Source organism: Arachis ipaensis, chromosome B10 (genome assembly GCF_000816755.2).
Source record: "Arachis ipaensis cultivar K30076 chromosome B10, Araip1.1, whole genome shotgun sequence".
Taxonomy (NCBI): Eukaryota; Viridiplantae; Streptophyta; class Magnoliopsida; order Fabales; family Fabaceae; genus Arachis; species Arachis ipaensis.
This window is the reverse complement of record NC_029794.2, coordinates 93,722,566-93,739,806: the sequence shown is the minus strand read 5'-3', so window position 1 is coordinate 93,739,806 and position 17,241 is coordinate 93,722,566. Positions and strand designations below refer to the sequence as shown.

Here is a 17,241-nt window from a genome sequence, read left to right as displayed (position 1 = left end):
CAATGTCATTGAGGTCATCATACAACTCTCTGTACCGGCGATTGTAAGACCCATGTTTTTTTTAAAAAACATATATATTATTATGAGTTAGTTTTAATTTACTTATTTATTAAAGACTTTATTTTTAAAAATTATTTTATTAAAAGTAATTAAATTAAGTTTTGATAATTAAATTAAAAATTTTACTTAATCTCATAATCATTGAGTAATTTTCTATATTTAAATTATACAACTTAACAGTTATAAAAGGATAAAAATTTTATATGATTTAATTTAAATAATTGAGATTTCAGAATTTAATACTTTAATTTTATAAACAAAGAAAATAAATTATATTATCTCTAATTTTAAATTAAAATACTTATTAGAAGTTAATTAGCAAATTTATAATTAACTAGTATTTTAAAATAATTTTGAGGGATTAAATTAGATTTTTAATTAATACTCTGTACCTTTAATTTTATTAAAATTATCTAAACCACTTTATCCTAACCCTAATTTATCACCGCCACTCCCTCATCCCTTACGCCTCAGCCTTCAGCAAAAACAAAAGAAAAGAAAAGGAAAGAAAAAGAGAAAGGGAAAAAAACAGAGAGGGGGAAGAAAGGAGAAAAGGGGGAAACGGAAATAGAGAAGAGGGAGAACGAAGGGGAGAAGAGAGCCGAGGATGGAGAGGGAGGAGAAGAGGTCGCCGCTGTCCAGCTCGCACCACCATCGTCACACACTACTGCTGCCTCGTCGCCACCGCCGCACCTTGTCGTCGTAATCAAAGCCGCCTCCGCCGTCTGTTGAAAGCATTCGCGTCGCCGCCAGAACCCTTGCCGTCGTCGTTGCCATTGGATGAAGGAGAGAGGAAAAGATGTGATGTACATAGCAGCTCACTGCCGTGCTTCATCTCCGCCGCTGCCATGGACGCCGGTGAGTTGCATGGTGTTATCGGGGTTTGATGAGGAAGATTCGTAGATTGGGTTTTCCAAAATCAAGGTTTGGAATTTGGTGAAGATTGGTTCAGTGGTTGGATTCTTGGAGTTGCTGTTCTGCCACCGCCGTTGCTGTAGCCGTGCTTCTATTGCCGGAGAACGGCGCCGTTGTCGCCAGAGAACCACCGTTGAAGTCGCTACTGTTCTGGTGAGCCTTACCCTTATTTCTGATCTCGTTGTGTATGCTTAAGTTGTTCCGTTACTATTGTGAGGGAGTGTTTATGTTGAATGAAGTTGTTATATTGTGAGTTATTCAGCTGCCGCCGGAACCCTTGTCTTCTTGGTTGGTCGTTTAGATGGTATGCAGCAATTGTGTAAGGTCTTTGGTTGTTCAAGCTATAACCTTTGCCAAATGAGTGAGAATAAACAACACTAGGAGAAGTTTGCAACCTGTCCCTAGTATTTCTTATTCACCTACTCGCCAATTCAAGACATTCACAGTAATGATGGTGGATATGGGTTCCGTGTCAAGAAGTACTGATTCCCTTGTAGATATGATGCCAGAGAAAGATGATGGTGGCCAGTTTGCAAGTGGAGGGTGGAATAGTGAGGATGGAAGGCTTAGCTGTGGGTATTCAAGCTTCAGAGGGAAGAAAGTTTCGATGGAGGATTTTTATGATATTAAAACATTAAAAATTGGTGGTCATTCAGTATGCTTACTTGGAGTATTTGATGGTCATGGTGGTTTTCGTGGTGCAGAGTATTTGAAAGTGCATCTCTTTGATAATCTCATGAAGCATCCAAAATCTTTTACTGATGCCAAATTGGCTATAAGTGAAACGTATCAAGATACTAATTCTCAATTCTGTATTTTGAAAAAGACATTTTCTGGGATGATGGCTCTACTGCTTGAACCGCTGTTTTGATTGATAACCATCTCTATGTTGCTGATGTTGGAGATTATAGGACTATAATATCGAAGGCTGGTAAGGCAATTGCTCTCTTTGAGGATCATGAGCCAAACAGAAGTGATGAACGAAAGAGGAATTGATGCGTTTAAACTAAATTGAGGTAGGGGCGTTTTCATTAAACTCATTTTTATTCTTAAGAGTTGTTATAAATAGATATTTAAGCAAATAAATATTTTTAGTGATTATGGAGTCTTATGAATTGAACTGAATTGTCTTGAATGAATGTGATTGTTTACTTGGCTGTGGCTATTTCTGAATATTGAGTTGGTATTGAGATAGTGAGTTGAAGATTAATTTGAAAATCTGATTTGAATGTTTATCAACTATAATTTGAGAATTGGAAAATGATTTGATGTTAGAGTTAATTTAGGTTTGGAAAACGGCTTGAGATTTGTGAATGACTTGGATTTGAAACCGTTGAAAAGGAGTTTGAGAAACGATTTTGTTGGGACCCGAAAAGGGTGGCAGAATCCAAGTTTTAGAGGAGATGCTGCCGAAATTTTATAAAATTAAAAGTTTCATTTGAAGTAGTTATTTTAAAAAGGTTTAATTTTAAGCATTATGTGGTTTAAGATTACTTTATTTATCAAAGAAAGAATTATGTTTTGGATTGAGATTGTTGATTAACGGAAAGAAGGATGATGATGATTGATTTGAAATATGATTTTTGAATGAATTTGGAAATGGGATATGGATTGACGAATGATGATGATATTGATGAATGTGAATGAATTATTTATGTGGCTTATGAATTTGAAATATCTGAGATACAAGGTTCCCTGGATTAAGTGCCGTGGCTTGCCACCACGTGTACCAGGTTGAAAACTCGATACTCTGTTGACCCTACGACGTAAGTGTGACCGGGCACTATATAAATTCCCGGGAATGTTACCCCCATTGAGCAATATTGATTATTTGAGAAAAAGCTATGCATAGACTCTTGGGGATGCACGTCGGGGGACAGTCTAAGGACAATTCAGACTTGTCGGGTTGGCTGGATAACCGACAGATGAGCCTCATCAGCCATAGGACAGGCATGCATCATATGCATTTGTATGCTTTGCTTGGGTTTGAACTTGTTTTGGTTTGCCTAATTGCTAAACTGTTCTTAACTGCTACTTGAACTATTTGCTGTAGCTGCTACCTACTTGTGCTTTCCTTGTCTGTCTTGCCTGTGTTTGTCCTGGCGTGCTACATTTGAGAATGAACTTTGGTGCTGAATTAGTGACTGTGTTGTTTGATTGCGTGGTTGGTTTCTGATTGAGTTTTTCTTATAAGAAAGGAAAGGTTTCGTACTTCTGAAGGATTAAACATTGTTTCTTTGAAAAAGTTTTGAACGATTTGATATTGGTTTTAAAATATTCATAAGGCAATGATAATCGCTGAGCTTGAAAACAATTTTCTTATTAAATATCTTCTTATGACAACTTTGAAACTCCGTGGTGAGACCGTGTGGTTAGGTTCTCACCCCCTACAGCTTTACCTTTTCAGGAACCGGATGAAGAAGCATTAAGAAGAGTTATACTGCGTTTGGTTTATATGCTGTTTGTATTAACTAGATTATTTTCTTCCCTCGTCTTTGTTATTACAAGTTTGTAAGAGGGATAGGAATTGTATGTTTTATATGTATAATATATTGAATTATTATGTAAGGATTCTTGTATATGAATCTATGCTTGTTTGTATTTTTCTTAAGATAAAGTATTTATTTCTGTTTTTTCAAAGAAATCAGCGATACAGTGTCGAGTCATAGGCTCCTATTTTAATATTTAGTATGTAAAGTAGTCGTAATACTTCTTGCTATCAGAGTAGTGCAGCCGGAAGCGTGACTTCTAATAGTGAAGGTGTTACATTATGGTATCAGAGTAGTTTGTTCCTGTTAGAGCCTTGGGAATGAACTGATTATGCTTCATTGCATACTCTGAGTGTCTGTCATGTTATAGGTCTTGTCCGAATGACGAGAATTAGAGCTTTATGCACATGACTGTCTTTTGATTAACGTTGTTAGCTTACCATTGCATATCTGTTGATGTTAAGTCTGGCCAGCTTAATGTTGATGGTTTATGTGTACGGTAAAGTTAATGGGTTATCATGGACAAAGTAGAATTAATAAGCGATGCGGTTCACGGGTTCTGGGAGCGTTAGAAATTAATTTTTGAAGTTAGTTCCGTTTTGACGTATAATCTTGTTCGTGTCGTGTAGCTTAGCACACCGTTTTCTCTTTTATTGGTTATGTTGGAATTCCTTGTCTTAGATTCTTCCTTTTAGGATATGATTCGACTCTGTTCCTAACGATACTTATTTGTTCCTATATATATTTCTGCTTGATTATAATCCTGATTTTTCACTTGAAATCATTTGGAACCTTTATCCTTTATGTTGTTCATATTTCTCTCTACGAATCATGAGTTTTTCTTTTGAGTTGGTTTTGAACTTGTTTCACATGACAATGGTCCTTAATTCTTTGAAAAACGTCAGATGTTATTCCTTGATTAGTTTACACCGAAGATAGGTGCTTTAATCATGCCACATGATGCGCGTGTTACTTATTCTTCGATTTATCATCTTTTTCGCTCCTTGTTTCAATTCTTTTTGGAACCAGATTTGATTATCCATCATTGTCATTATTTATGTATTTCTTCATAAATTATGTACCCTTTTATTCGATCTTAAATTTGTTCTAGCGTAACACATAATTCTTAATACTTGAGTGATTGGAAACCGTGAGAGTTACGATTCGGAGCAAGCTAATTGTGTGATTTGGTTCTTCTACTTCGCCTTCTACAACTTATATGCCCAGGTTACAATTTTTGACCCTGTTTTCCTCTAAATGAATAAAGTACTCCCCTTGGTAAAAATTTCGAGTTTGTCTTGGTATGAGATAACAATTCTAGCAATATTCTTTCGAAGTTTTGTTTTGGAATCTTTGTTGAGAAGAGTTTTGATCTTTTTATTCTATCTGATCTTGTCTGTAACCATTCTTTGAATTCTGGATATGACTATCTCTGATCTTACATGTACTTTCCTACAAGAAATAAATAAATCCTTTATGTAGCTAAAAACATACTTGTTTTTAAAGGTACTATCTATACCCTTATTAACCATATAGGAACACTTTACATTAGATTTTTTTTTTTGAACATAATTTGATTCTCCTCCAATATTTACTCAAATTTTTATATATGTCTTTACTTGATTATGTACTCAAGATTCTTGATAAGAAATTTTTGCTTCTATTCTAGTTAATCTCTATTTGACAAACTTCATATAATTTATTTTAAATTGGATTGTTTTGACGCAATACCTTATTAAAACTTCTAATAATTATTTTGGGAAAGTGAATTCATTCCTTTATAGGGTTACAACTTGATTTTCCCTTTCGGTACGTCTTTTTGTTTTTGTACATCTTTGCTTACTTATAATTTCAAATGTTTCTCCAAGTTCTTGTGAAACACCATTTTGGTTGCTTATTATTTTCAAAATTTGCATTCCTTTGAGTAAACTTCAAACTTATTTTGGTGCAACATACCACTTTTTATAATCTCGTTCTAAGGTTTTTGTTTCGGATTCCATTGAAGAAGTTTCAATTCAGTTTTTCTTTTGCTGGATTCTATCCGTAGCCTTACTTTAAATTTCAATAAAATCATTTTGGAACTTAGCATATGTTCACTGATATGAAGCTTTAAAACTTTCCTATGCAATCGAAACCTATTTGTTCGTAATGTACCAAGTATTCTATTATTGACTAATTTACCTTGGACTTTCCCTTTTGAATAGAATTTAGTTCTACCTCTAAGATTGATGTAAATTTTTATACATATTCTTGTTTGATTATGATCTTTTAAGATTTTTCAACATTCTTAGCTCAATTAATTTTCATTATTTCAAGTTTTGCACAAATCGAATTTAACTTGAATTTGTTTTAACATAACCCAATATTTACGCTTCTGTTACCTCTCTTGAAGGATATCTATTTCATATCTTTTCTTTTTAGAATGAGAAATCATACTTTTTTAGATTTTCCCATGCTTTTGAGTTTTGCAAATGATGTCGTTAGTTTAGTTATTCCTCGCTTGTGAACTTAGTGTTCCTTGATGACAAATTATCTTAGCCTAGTTTCACTAGTCTTTTTCCTTTGTATTCATTTAGTTTTATGCACTTTCTTAAGCCATAAGTAAGTCAATTGGGTTGAATTTCATGTTTCCTTTGATTCAATCAACCATGGATAAATTGATGCATTTTCATGAGTTTTTGTGCCATAATTGCTCATATGACAAGAAGAAGAACAACTCTCATGATTATGGCATAGCTTTGATACAATTGTTGATTGATGATAGGTGGAACAAAACTTGGAAGAAGGTTGCAAGAATGGGCTTGAAAAGAGGGATTCACGTTTGAGCTAACGTTTGCCTCAAACGTTAACTCAAATGTGAGAAGCAGATGAAGAACACCCTGGAGAAGAGCCAACGTTTGTGCCAACGTTTGCCTCAAACGTTGAGGCAAACGTTGGCTGAAGAAGGGGCAAGGGAAGGCAACGTTTGCACCAACGTTTGCCTCAAACGTGAGGTCAAACGTTGGCACCATAAAAGCAAAGAAGAGCACCTCTGTTTGATGCATTGAGTGAGCCACGTTTGCGACAATGTTTGCCTCAAACGTTGGGCCAAACGTTGGCCAAAGGAGTAGCATGGGGGAACCACGTTTGAGCTCACATTTGACCTCAAACGTTGGCTCAAACGTGGAAGACAGCAACTTGGCCGAGCTGCATAATGTCACACAAGGGACGTTTGAGTTAACGTTTGCCTCAAACGTTGACTCAAACGTGAATGGTTCATGGCCCGGTTCACTAATGGATTTCTTCCCAACACCAAAAGCAATCAACGGAGGCTACTATCAACCCAATTCCATCAAGGCTAAAGGCCCAATGCAAAGCTTAATGATCATTTGAAGAAAGTGTATAAATAGCTTAGGATTTGAAGTTTCAAAGAGAGCTTCCTTTTTAGAATTTTTAATACTTGCAGTAGAGATTTTTTAAGATTCTGCAATTTACATTTCTTGCGTTCTAAGTTTCTGCCATTTAATTTCTTGTTCTTTAAGATTCAGCTCTTTTTCTTTTTGTTCCCTTTAATTTCATGCAAATCACCTACTCCCCTTTACATTCTATGCAATTTAATTCCTGTCAACACAATTTCACACAATCAACACTTGTTTGCTTGACTAATTCAACTACTAAACTAAAGTTGCTCAATCCTTCAATCCTTGTGGGATCGACCTCACTCCCATGAGTTTTATTACTTGATGCGACCCAGTACACTTGCCGGTGAGTTTTGTGTCGGATCGTTTTCTGCACATCAAGTTTTTGGCGCCGTTGCCGGGGATTGAATAGATTGACAATGATTAAGTGAGGTGATAGTTTAGATCAAGCACTTTTTCTTTAATTTTGACTAACCTACTAACTGTTTGAATTTTTGCTTAAGCTAACTAAAATTTCATTCTAGCAATAGATTGAAGTATCACTGGTTGTGTGTTTCTCTTGTTTTTTTTGTATGTCAGGTACAGGGAGAGCTACTCCTATTTTATCCGAAGCTGACCAGAGGACTCTCAGGAGATTAAGAAGAGCTGAAAGAGGGAAAGGTATTGTTGGAGAGGAAGAATCTGAGGAAGAATATCACGAGATAGAAGGAGATCCATCTAATCCCAATCTACCACAGAGAAGAGTGTTGGCCTCCTACACTTTTTCAAATCCCAGACACTGTGGAAGCAGCATCTTAACTCCCAATGTCAATGCAAACAATTTCGAGCTAAAACCACAACTCATTACACTTGTTCAGAACAATTGTTCCTATGGAGGCAGCCCATTGGAAGATCCCAACCAGCATCTATCTACCTTCTTAAGGATCTGTGACACTGTCAAATCCAATGGCGTGAATCCTGAAACTTACAAGCTTCTGCTGTTCCCGTTCTCATTAAGGGACAAGGCCGCACAATGGCTTGAAACTTTTCCCCAAGGAAGTATCACTAGTTGGGATGACTTGGTGACTAAATTTCTAGCCAAATTCTATCCACCCCAAAGAGTCATCAGGCTGAAAACCGAGGTAAAAAGAATTGACAGCCTTCAAGTAGCAGCTGTGAACACAAGCCACCCATCAACTGTATGTGTGCAGAATGAAGAAAGCCAAGAAGAGCAACAACAGGAGCAAGTGCAGTACATGTATAACCAAAACTTTGGACAAAATGAAGTTTATGGTGATACCTACAATCCATCCTGGAAGAACCACCCAAACCTCAGATGGGGAGACAATCACAACCAGAACCAACAACCATGGCAGAGGAACTCAAACCAAAACATTTCAAGGAACAACCAAAACCACAACCAGCAGCAAACTAACCAAAACCCTTACAGAAAACCTCAAAATAACTACCCCAACCCCAACCATTATCAATCCAATAACCAACCCACCAACCAAAATGCCCACCATTCACCATCCACACCTCACAACCTACCACAAGCATCACTAGAAACTCAAAGAATCACTAACTTGGAAACCTTGATAGACAAAATGTGAAAACACCAAGAAATGACAACCAAGAACCATGAAGCCTCCATGAAGAGCCTAGAGAGGCAGATTGGGCAAATCTCCAAGCAGATTTCTGTTGAGAGACCTTCAAGCTCACTACCAAGTGACACCATTCCTAATCCAAAAGAAGAGTGCAAAGCTGTACAACTACAGAGTAGAAAGACATTGGTAGACAACAACAAGGAGATAACCAAGAAGCCTTTGGATAGCAACAAAGAATCATCAGAGAAAGGGGAAGCTAGCAATGAAGACATGACAACAAGAAGAAATGCCCCAGAGAAGCTCAAAGAGAAAGACAATCAGCCACATAGTTCAAAGGAAGCGATTCAGGGACAGCAGCAAGTGGAGAAGAATTCTACACCTCCATTACCCTATCCTCAAGGGTTCAGCAAGGAGACTAAGGACCAATACTTCCCAAAATTTCTTGAAGTCTTCAAGAAGTTAGAGATCAATATTCCCTTAGCTGAGGCACTTGAGCAAATGCCTCTGTATGCCAAGTTCTTGAAAGAAGTTATCAACAAGAAGAGGAGTTGGTAGGTTAATGAAACTATACTGCTTACTGAGGAATGCAGAGCACTAATCCAGAAGGGACTTCCTCCTAAACTCGAAGACCTTGGAAGCTTCTTTCTACCCTGCGCCATTGGTAGCATGACCATCAATAAGGCGATGTGTGACTTAGGAGCTAGTATCAATCTAATGCCTGCCTCTCTAGTGAAAAAGCTAAGCATAAAAGAGGTAAAACCAGTACAAATGTCTCTAGAATTGGTGGACAAGTCAGTGATATACCCTACGGGTATGGTTGAGAACCTTCTAGTTAAGGTAGACAGATTCATCTTCCCTGCAGATTTTGTGATCTTAGATTCAGATCAGGATGAGGGTGACTCCATTATACTGGGAAGACCATTCTTGGCCACTGCTAGGGCCATCATAGACATAGAGCAAGGAGAATTAAGCCTCAGGATGCATGATGAAAGTGTCACTCTGAGTATACTGCCAGAAACACAGTTCAGTAATGAAAAGAAGGATAGTACAGAAACTGACAAAGAGAATCTGCAATGGAAGGAGGGAATCAACAAGACAAACAACAGCTGCCCTCCCAAGCAAGAGATAGATGATACAACAGGTCAAAAAGAGAAAGAGACTGTGCAAAATAATGAAGAAATTCAAGAGGACATTATAGTATTGGCAACTAAGAAAAGAAATCTCAAGAGGAAGCCTGTTGTCAAAGGAGAAGGGTCAACAAAAGGAGGGAAGAAAAACAAAAACAGAATAAAAAAGGGTTAGAAGAGCAAGAAAATTCCAACAGAAGGGCTTTTCAAAGGTGACAAGGTGCAATTAGTATATCAACAGCTAGGAGCAAAATATCACTACACTGTTAACCAAGTACTCTCTCTTGAGCACGTTGAAATTGAGCACCAAGGCACACAAAGAAGGCTCACAGTGAGGGGGGAATAAGCTGCGACATTTTAACCATCAACCACCCTAAGAGGATCAATGTCAAGCTAGTGACATTAAAAGAGCGCTTGTTGGGAGGCAACCCAACCTGAGGTAGTCCTTTTCTTTCAATGCTAGTTCAATAAAAAGATTAAGTGGATTCACCTGCAGTGCAAGGAGCTAAGTTTGGTGTCACACACCAAAACAATTTAAAGGAGAATAAAGGATTTTAAGTTTGGTGTTCCACCAAAAATCTAATCTAAAAACACATTCTCACCTTCTGCATAAAGGGTTGCTAGCTCCAAGCAATCAGATGAATCATTTAATCATTGTCTGCTTCTACTTTGTAGTTTTATTACTTTTAGCTAAGACACTAGGAATTCACATATGAACAACTCGATGCATCAAAGGTAGTGGCAAGGGACTAAATTTGGTGTTCACACACCAAAGTAAGTTCAAAAGCCTACAAGAAGGTCCCGCACACTAACTAGTTATCTAAGGGCTTGAGAAACAAGAAATTTCCATTAACTCTGCAGGGATTCAAACACTTTCTTGGGAGGGCTTCACACCATCAGTTGAGAGTAAGAAAAAGAAGCCAGCAAAAGGTTGTATTGTCACTTAACTCCATCAGCATGCAATCTTTCTAAATTTGAAGTTTGAATATGCCCATCTTAGCAGTAACTGTTAGTTCAGTAGTTATGCATCTTGAATATTATTGTCAATAAGAATACTAGTCTAAGTGTACTTGTGTGTTTACTTTCACTTAACTAATGCATGCTTTGTCCCCTAAGTCTTTTCAATTCAATAAAAAAATGTTTGAAACATGAAGTAAGATGGTTCATTGTTAGCTAGAAGTCAAATAATAGTAAGTGGTGGCATGTATGTGTGATTGTGTGGCAACTCACTATTAGTGAATAAAAGGAATAGATTGTTCTCTTTTTAAGAAGAAAGTAGTTCACTGTCTATGAATCTCAACAAAATAAAAGTCCTTGGGTGAAAAGAAAAACAAAAAGAGAAAAGAAAAAGCCAAAAGTGGCAACAGAACAAAAGGAAGAAAAAAAAGAAACAAAGCTAGACACCAATAGCTTGAACCTTAGAATAAATGCCTGTGGTGTCTTTGTACTAGGATCTGCTTGGATTATTAAGTTCTTTGGAGTGCATCAACACTTCGTAACTTGGGTTAACTAACCCGGGATTATCAACTGAAAGTCCACTATCAAGAGCAACCTAGCTACAAGATATTTAGTAACCCAAAGAGGTGCTGGGCATCAATGTTCTAAGAAGGCATGTGAGCCAAGTGTCTAAAGTGAATAATGTGTCAAGCATAAATAAAGAAAAGAGCTTGTTACACATGACACTGAACTAAAGTTTATAAAGAAAAAAATTCAGTAAACAAGGACAAAGGAATAATGAGAGGTCATAGCAGTGTGTTGCTTGATGCTTAGAGGAAACTTTCTAGGCCTACTTGTCATTAAGAAGTGAGTAGTTACATATCTGCATAAAACCCCATGAGCTACCAATAATACTCTGCTAACATGAGCATTCTCTTTTGTTTTCATTCTTTCTTCTTAATAATTCTGTTCTTGCTTGGGGACAAGCAAGTTTTAAGTTTGGTGTTGTGATGACAAGTCATCTTAGCCTAGTTTCACTAGTCTTTTTCCTTTGTTTTCATTTAGTTTTATGCACTTTATTAAGCCATAAGTAAGTCAATTGGGTTGAATTTCATGTTTCCTTTGATTTAATCAACCATGGATAAATTGATGCATTTTCATGAGTTTTTGTGCCATAATTGCTCATATGACAAGAAGAAGAACAACTCTCATGATTATGGCATAGCTTTGATACAATTGTTGATTGATGATAGGTGGAATAAAGCTTGGAAGAAGGTTGCAAGAATGGGCTTGAAAAGAGGGATTCACGTTTGAGCTAACGTTTGCCTCAAACGTTAACTCAAACGTGAGAAGCAGATGAAGAACACCCTGGAGAAGAGCCAACGTTTGCGCCAACGTTTGCCTCAAACGTTGAGGCAAACATTGGCTGAAGAAGGGGCAAGGGAAGGCAACGTTTGCGCCAACATTTGCCTCAAACGTGAGGTCAAACGTTGGCGCCAAAGAGAAGAGAAAGATCACTCCTGAGCAAACCAACGTTTGCGCCAACGTTTGCCTCAAACGTGAGGTCAAACGTTGGCACCATAAAAGCAAAGAAGAGCACCTCTGTTTGATGCATTGAGTGAGCCACGTTTGCGCCAATGTTTGCCTCAAACGTTGGGCCAAACGTTGGCCAAAGGAGTAGCATGGGGGAACCACGTTTGAGCTCACGTTTGACCTCAAACGTTGGCTCAAACGTGGAAGACAGCAACTTGGCCGAGCTGCATAATGTCACACAAGGGACGTTTGAGTCAACGTTTGCCTCAAACGTTGACTCAAACGTGAATGGTTCATGGCCCGGTTCACTAATGGATTTCTTCCCAACACCAAGAGCAATCAACGGAGGCTACTATTAACCCAATTCCATCAAGGCTAAAGGCCCAATGCAAAGCTTAATGATCATTTGAAGAAAGTGTATAAATAGCTTAGGATTTGAAGTTTCAAAGAGAGCTTCCTTTTTAGAATTTTTAATACTTGCAGTAGAGCTTTTCTTTTTTAGTTTTGCTGAGTAGTTTTTGGAGAGCTTTTGGGTTTTGAGCTATTTGGAGATTTTGAGTCTTGGGTGTTGAAGAATTGAGAAAATTCTGTCTCAATCTCACCTTGAGATCTCTCTGTTTTCTTTACTACACTTTTTGAGAAATCAATATTTGAATTCCTTTCTTCTACTGCTTGATCTTTACTTTTCTTGCAATTGAATTCTAAATTTGGATCTAGGAAGGCATTGAGATCTAGACTTGGTTATCTAGTCTCTTGGGTCCTGAGATCTACATCTACATCTTATTGTTATTGTCATTTGAGATCCGGTTTGATTGAATCCACATTTTATATTCCTGCTTGTTGCAATTTACTTTTCCTTGTTTAATTTCTACAATCCCAATTCCCAACTCCTTTTATAATTCAAGCAATTTACATTTCTTGCACTTTAAGATTCTGCAATTTACATTTCTTGCGTTCTAAGTTTCTGCCATTTAATATCTTGTTCTTTAAGATTCAGCTTTTTTTCTTTTTATTCCCTTTAATTTCATGCAAATCACCTACTCCCCTTTACATTCTATGCAATTTAATTCCTGTCAACACAATTTCACACAATCAACACTTGTTTGCTTGACTAATTCAACTACTAAACTAAAGTTGCTCAATCCTTCAATCCTTGTGGGATCGACCTCACTCCCGTGAGTTTTATTACTTGATGCGACCCGATACACTTGCCGGTGAGTTTTGTGTCGGATCGTTTTTCGTACATCATTCCTCTGTTCTGGTTTAAACTTATTTCAATTTAAATAATCACTACTTTTCTTATTTCTTATGGAGTACCTGGATTCAAATTTCCTATTTAGATGCAAAATGATTTTCTTTTCAGAACATTTTCTCGTTCCTGTAAATCGTTAGTTGCAATCTTACGCATCCTCCTGAATTTATACGAATTTTATCCTTGTCACTTATTCATCTTTTCCTTAGATTTGTAACTCCTTGAATATACTGACACATATCTCAATGTCACACGTGGTCCCTAGAAAATAAAAACCGAAGCGTTAGTTTTTCAGAGATGACTAGTAAATGAGGAGGTGAACTTTGGCAAGTTTGAAAACGCCATAGGTTATGACGTTTAAATTTCAGGAAAAGAGTATTGTTGAGAAGATATTCAAGTTTTTGGTAGCTCAATTCGTATAAGATGACAACTCGCAACAAGTTAGCTAAGTGACTGGAGCAACGTGAGATAGATAAGCATAAGGTGAAACTTGTAACACGGTAGTTCTTTAGGACACGGTTCGTGAATGCGGAAGGTGAAGCTTGTAAGTATGTGATATCAAAGGGAGTTGTGATAGTGAGCTATGTTAAAACCCTTAAGGTTGACACCATGTAACCCCTTTTCTTTTGAGCCTATCTTGTAACTTCTGCTTTACACCATGCTTTTCCTTTATTTCTAAGTCTTATGGTTTATTTTCTATTTGAAAATTTATATGTACCAAAACTTTTTTTCCTAAAGTATTCAAAAGAAAGGTATTAAAACCACGTAATATTTCCTGTAATATGCTAAATTTTCTTACTTATTTAAAAAGCATTTAGACAGTAGAGTATTGATTCTTTGTATTACCTTGAGAATTCCTTTAATTTTCGAGGTCGAAAATTTTTATAAGGTGGATAGGATGTAAGACCCAGATTTTTTTTAAAAAACATATATATTATTATGAGTTAGTTTCAATTTATTTATTTATTAAAGACTTTATTTTAAAAATTATTTTATTAAAAGTAATTAAATTAAGTTTGGATAATTAAATTAAAAATTTTACTTAATCTCATAATCATTGAGTAATTTTCTATATTTAAATTATACAACTTAACAGTTATAAAAGGATAAAAACTTTATATGCTTTAATTTAAATAATTGAGATTTCAGAATTTAATACTTTAATTTTATAAACAAAGAAAATAAATTATATTATCTCTAATTTTAAATTAAAATACTTATTAGAAGTTAATTAGCAAATTTATAATTAACTAGTATTTTAAAATAATTTTGAGGGATTAAATTAGATTTTTAATTAATACATTGTACCTCTAATTTTATTAAAATTATCTAAACCACTTTATCCTAACCCTAATTTATCACCGCCACCCCCTAACCCCTTACGCCTCAGCCTTCAGCAAAAACAAAAGAAAAGAAAAGGAGAAAGGGAAAAAAACGGAGAGGGGGAAGAAAGGAGAAAAGGGGGAAACAGAAATAGAGAAGAGGGAGAACGAAGGGGAAAAGAGAACCGAGGATGGAGAGGGAGGAGAAGAGGTCGCCGCTGTCCAGCTCGCACCACCATCGTCACACACTACTGCTGCCTCGTCGCCACCGCCGCACCTTGTCGTCGTAATCAAAGCCGCCTCCGCCGTCTGTTGAAAGCATTCGCGTCGCCGCCAAAACCCTTGCCGTCGTCGTTGCCATGGGACGAAGGAGAGAGGAAAAGATGCGATGTACATAGCAGCTCACTGCCGTGCTTCATCTCAGCCGCTGCCATGGACGCCGGTGAGTTGCACGATGTCATCGGAGTTTGATGAGGAAGATTCGTAGATTGGGTTTTCCAAAATCAAGGTTTGGAATTTGGTGAAGGTTGGTTCAGTGGTTGGATTCCTGGAGTTGCTGTTCTGCCACCGCCGTTGCTGTAGCCGTGCTTCTATTGCCGGAAAATGGCGCCGTTGTCGCCAGAGAACCACCGTTGAAGCCGCTATTGTTCTGCTGCCGCCAAAACCCTTGTCTTCTTGGTTGGTCGTTTAGATGGTATGCAGCAATTGTGTAAGGTCTTTGGGTTGTTCAAGCTGGAACCTTTGCCAAATTAGTGAGAATAAACAACACTAGGAGGAGTTTGCAAGCTGTCCCTAGTATTTCTTATTCGCCTACTCACCAATTCAAGACATTCACAGTGATGATGGTGGATACGGGTTCCGTGTCAAGAAGTGCTGATTCACAGTAATGATGCCAGAGAAAGATGATGATGGCCGGTTTGCAAGAGGAGGATGGAATAGTGAGGATGGAAGGCTTAGCTGTGGGTATTCAAGCTTCAAAGAGGAAGAAAGTATCGATGAGGATTTTCACGATATTAAAACATTGAAAACTGGTGGTCATTCAGTATGCTTACTTGGAATATTTGATGGTCATGGTGGTTCTCGTGCTGCAGAGTATTTGAAAGAGCATCTCTTTGATAATCTCATGAAGCATCCAAAATTTTTACTGATGCCAAATTGGCTATAAGTGAAACGTACCAAGGTACTAATTCTCAATTTTTGTATTCTGAAAAAGACATTTTCTGGGATGATGGCTCTACTGCTTGAACCGCTGTTTTGATTGATAACCATCTCTATGTTGCTAATGTTAGAGATTATAGGACTATAATATCGAAGGCTGCTCTCTGTGAGGATCATGGGCCAAATAGAAGGGATGAACGAAAGAGGAATTAATGCGTTTAAACTAAATTGAGGTAGGGGCGTTTTCATTAAACTCATTTTTATTCTTAAGAGTTGTTATAAATTGATATTTAAGCAAATAAATATTTTTAGTGATTATGGAGTCTTATGAATTGAATTGAATTGCCTTGAATGAATGTGATTGCTTACTTAATTGTGGCTATTTCTGAATATTGAGTTGGTATTGAGATAGTGAGTGGAAGATTAATTTGAAAATCTGATTTGAATGTTTATCAAGTATAATTTGAGAATTGGAAAATGATTTGATGTTAGAGTTAATTTGGGTTTGGAAAACGGCTTGAGATTTGTGAATGACTCGGATTTGAAACCATTGAAAAGGGTCTGAGTAAATGTTGGTTGGCTTTGTTGGAAATGAATTGAAATCTGGAAAGGATTATAACATTAGAAATAAGTTTGATTTGTTGAAAAATGAGTTTAAATTGAAAATGGTCTGAGATATTGAAATTGGTCTGATTTTGAAATTGAATTGAAAGGAGTTTGAGAAATGGTTTTGTTGGGACCCGAAAAGGGTGGCTGAATCCGAGTTTTAGAGGAGATGCTGCCGAAATTTTATAAAATTAGAAGTTTCATTTGAAGTAGTTATTTTAAAAAGGTTTAATTTTAAGCATTATCATGTGGTTTAAGATTACTTTATTTATCAAAGAAAGAATTTTGTTTGGGATTGAGATTGTTGATTAACGGAAAGAAGGGTGATGATGATTGATTTGAAATATGATTTTTGAATGAATTTGGAAATGGGATATGGATTGACGAATGATGATGATATTGAGAATGGCTTAGATATTGATGAATGATGAATGAATTATTTTTATGGCTTATGAATTTGAAATATCTGAGATACGAGGTTCCCTGGATTAAGTGCCGTGGCTTGCCACCACGTGTACCAGGTTGAAAACTCGATACTCTGTTGACCCTACGACGTAAGTGTGACCGGGCACTATATAAATTCCCGGGAATGTTACCCCCATTGAGCTAAGGACAATTCAGACTCTTGGGGATGCACGTCGGGGGACAGTCTAAGGACAATTCAGACTTGTCGGGTTGGCTGGATAACCGACAGATGAGCCTCATCAGCCATAGGACAGGCATGCATCATATGCATTTGTATGCTTTGCTTGGGTTTGAACTTGTTTTGCTTTGCCTAATTGCTAAACTGTTCTCAACTGCTACTTGAACTATTTGCTGTAACTGCTACATACTTGTGCTTTCCTTGTCTGTCTTGCCT

The 17,241-nt window shown here is 36.9% G+C and overlaps 1 long non-coding RNA gene and 1 pseudogene across 2 annotated transcripts in view; both read left to right on the top strand.

Moving 5' to 3' along the window:
* Positions 1,237-3,423, top strand: LOC107624104 (annotated as a pseudogene).
* LOC110267842 overlaps positions 14,962-17,241 on the top strand; it is a 7,980-nt gene continuing 5,700 nt past the window's right edge. The window contains exons 1-2 of one of the 2 annotated variants that reach the window (XR_002355780.1): positions 14,962-15,798; positions 15,908-16,539. This is a non-coding gene — a long non-coding RNA (uncharacterized LOC110267842). Of the gene's footprint in view, positions 15,799-15,907; positions 16,540-17,241 lie in introns of those variants that run through there. The other variant, XR_002355781.1, reaches the window with a different exon arrangement.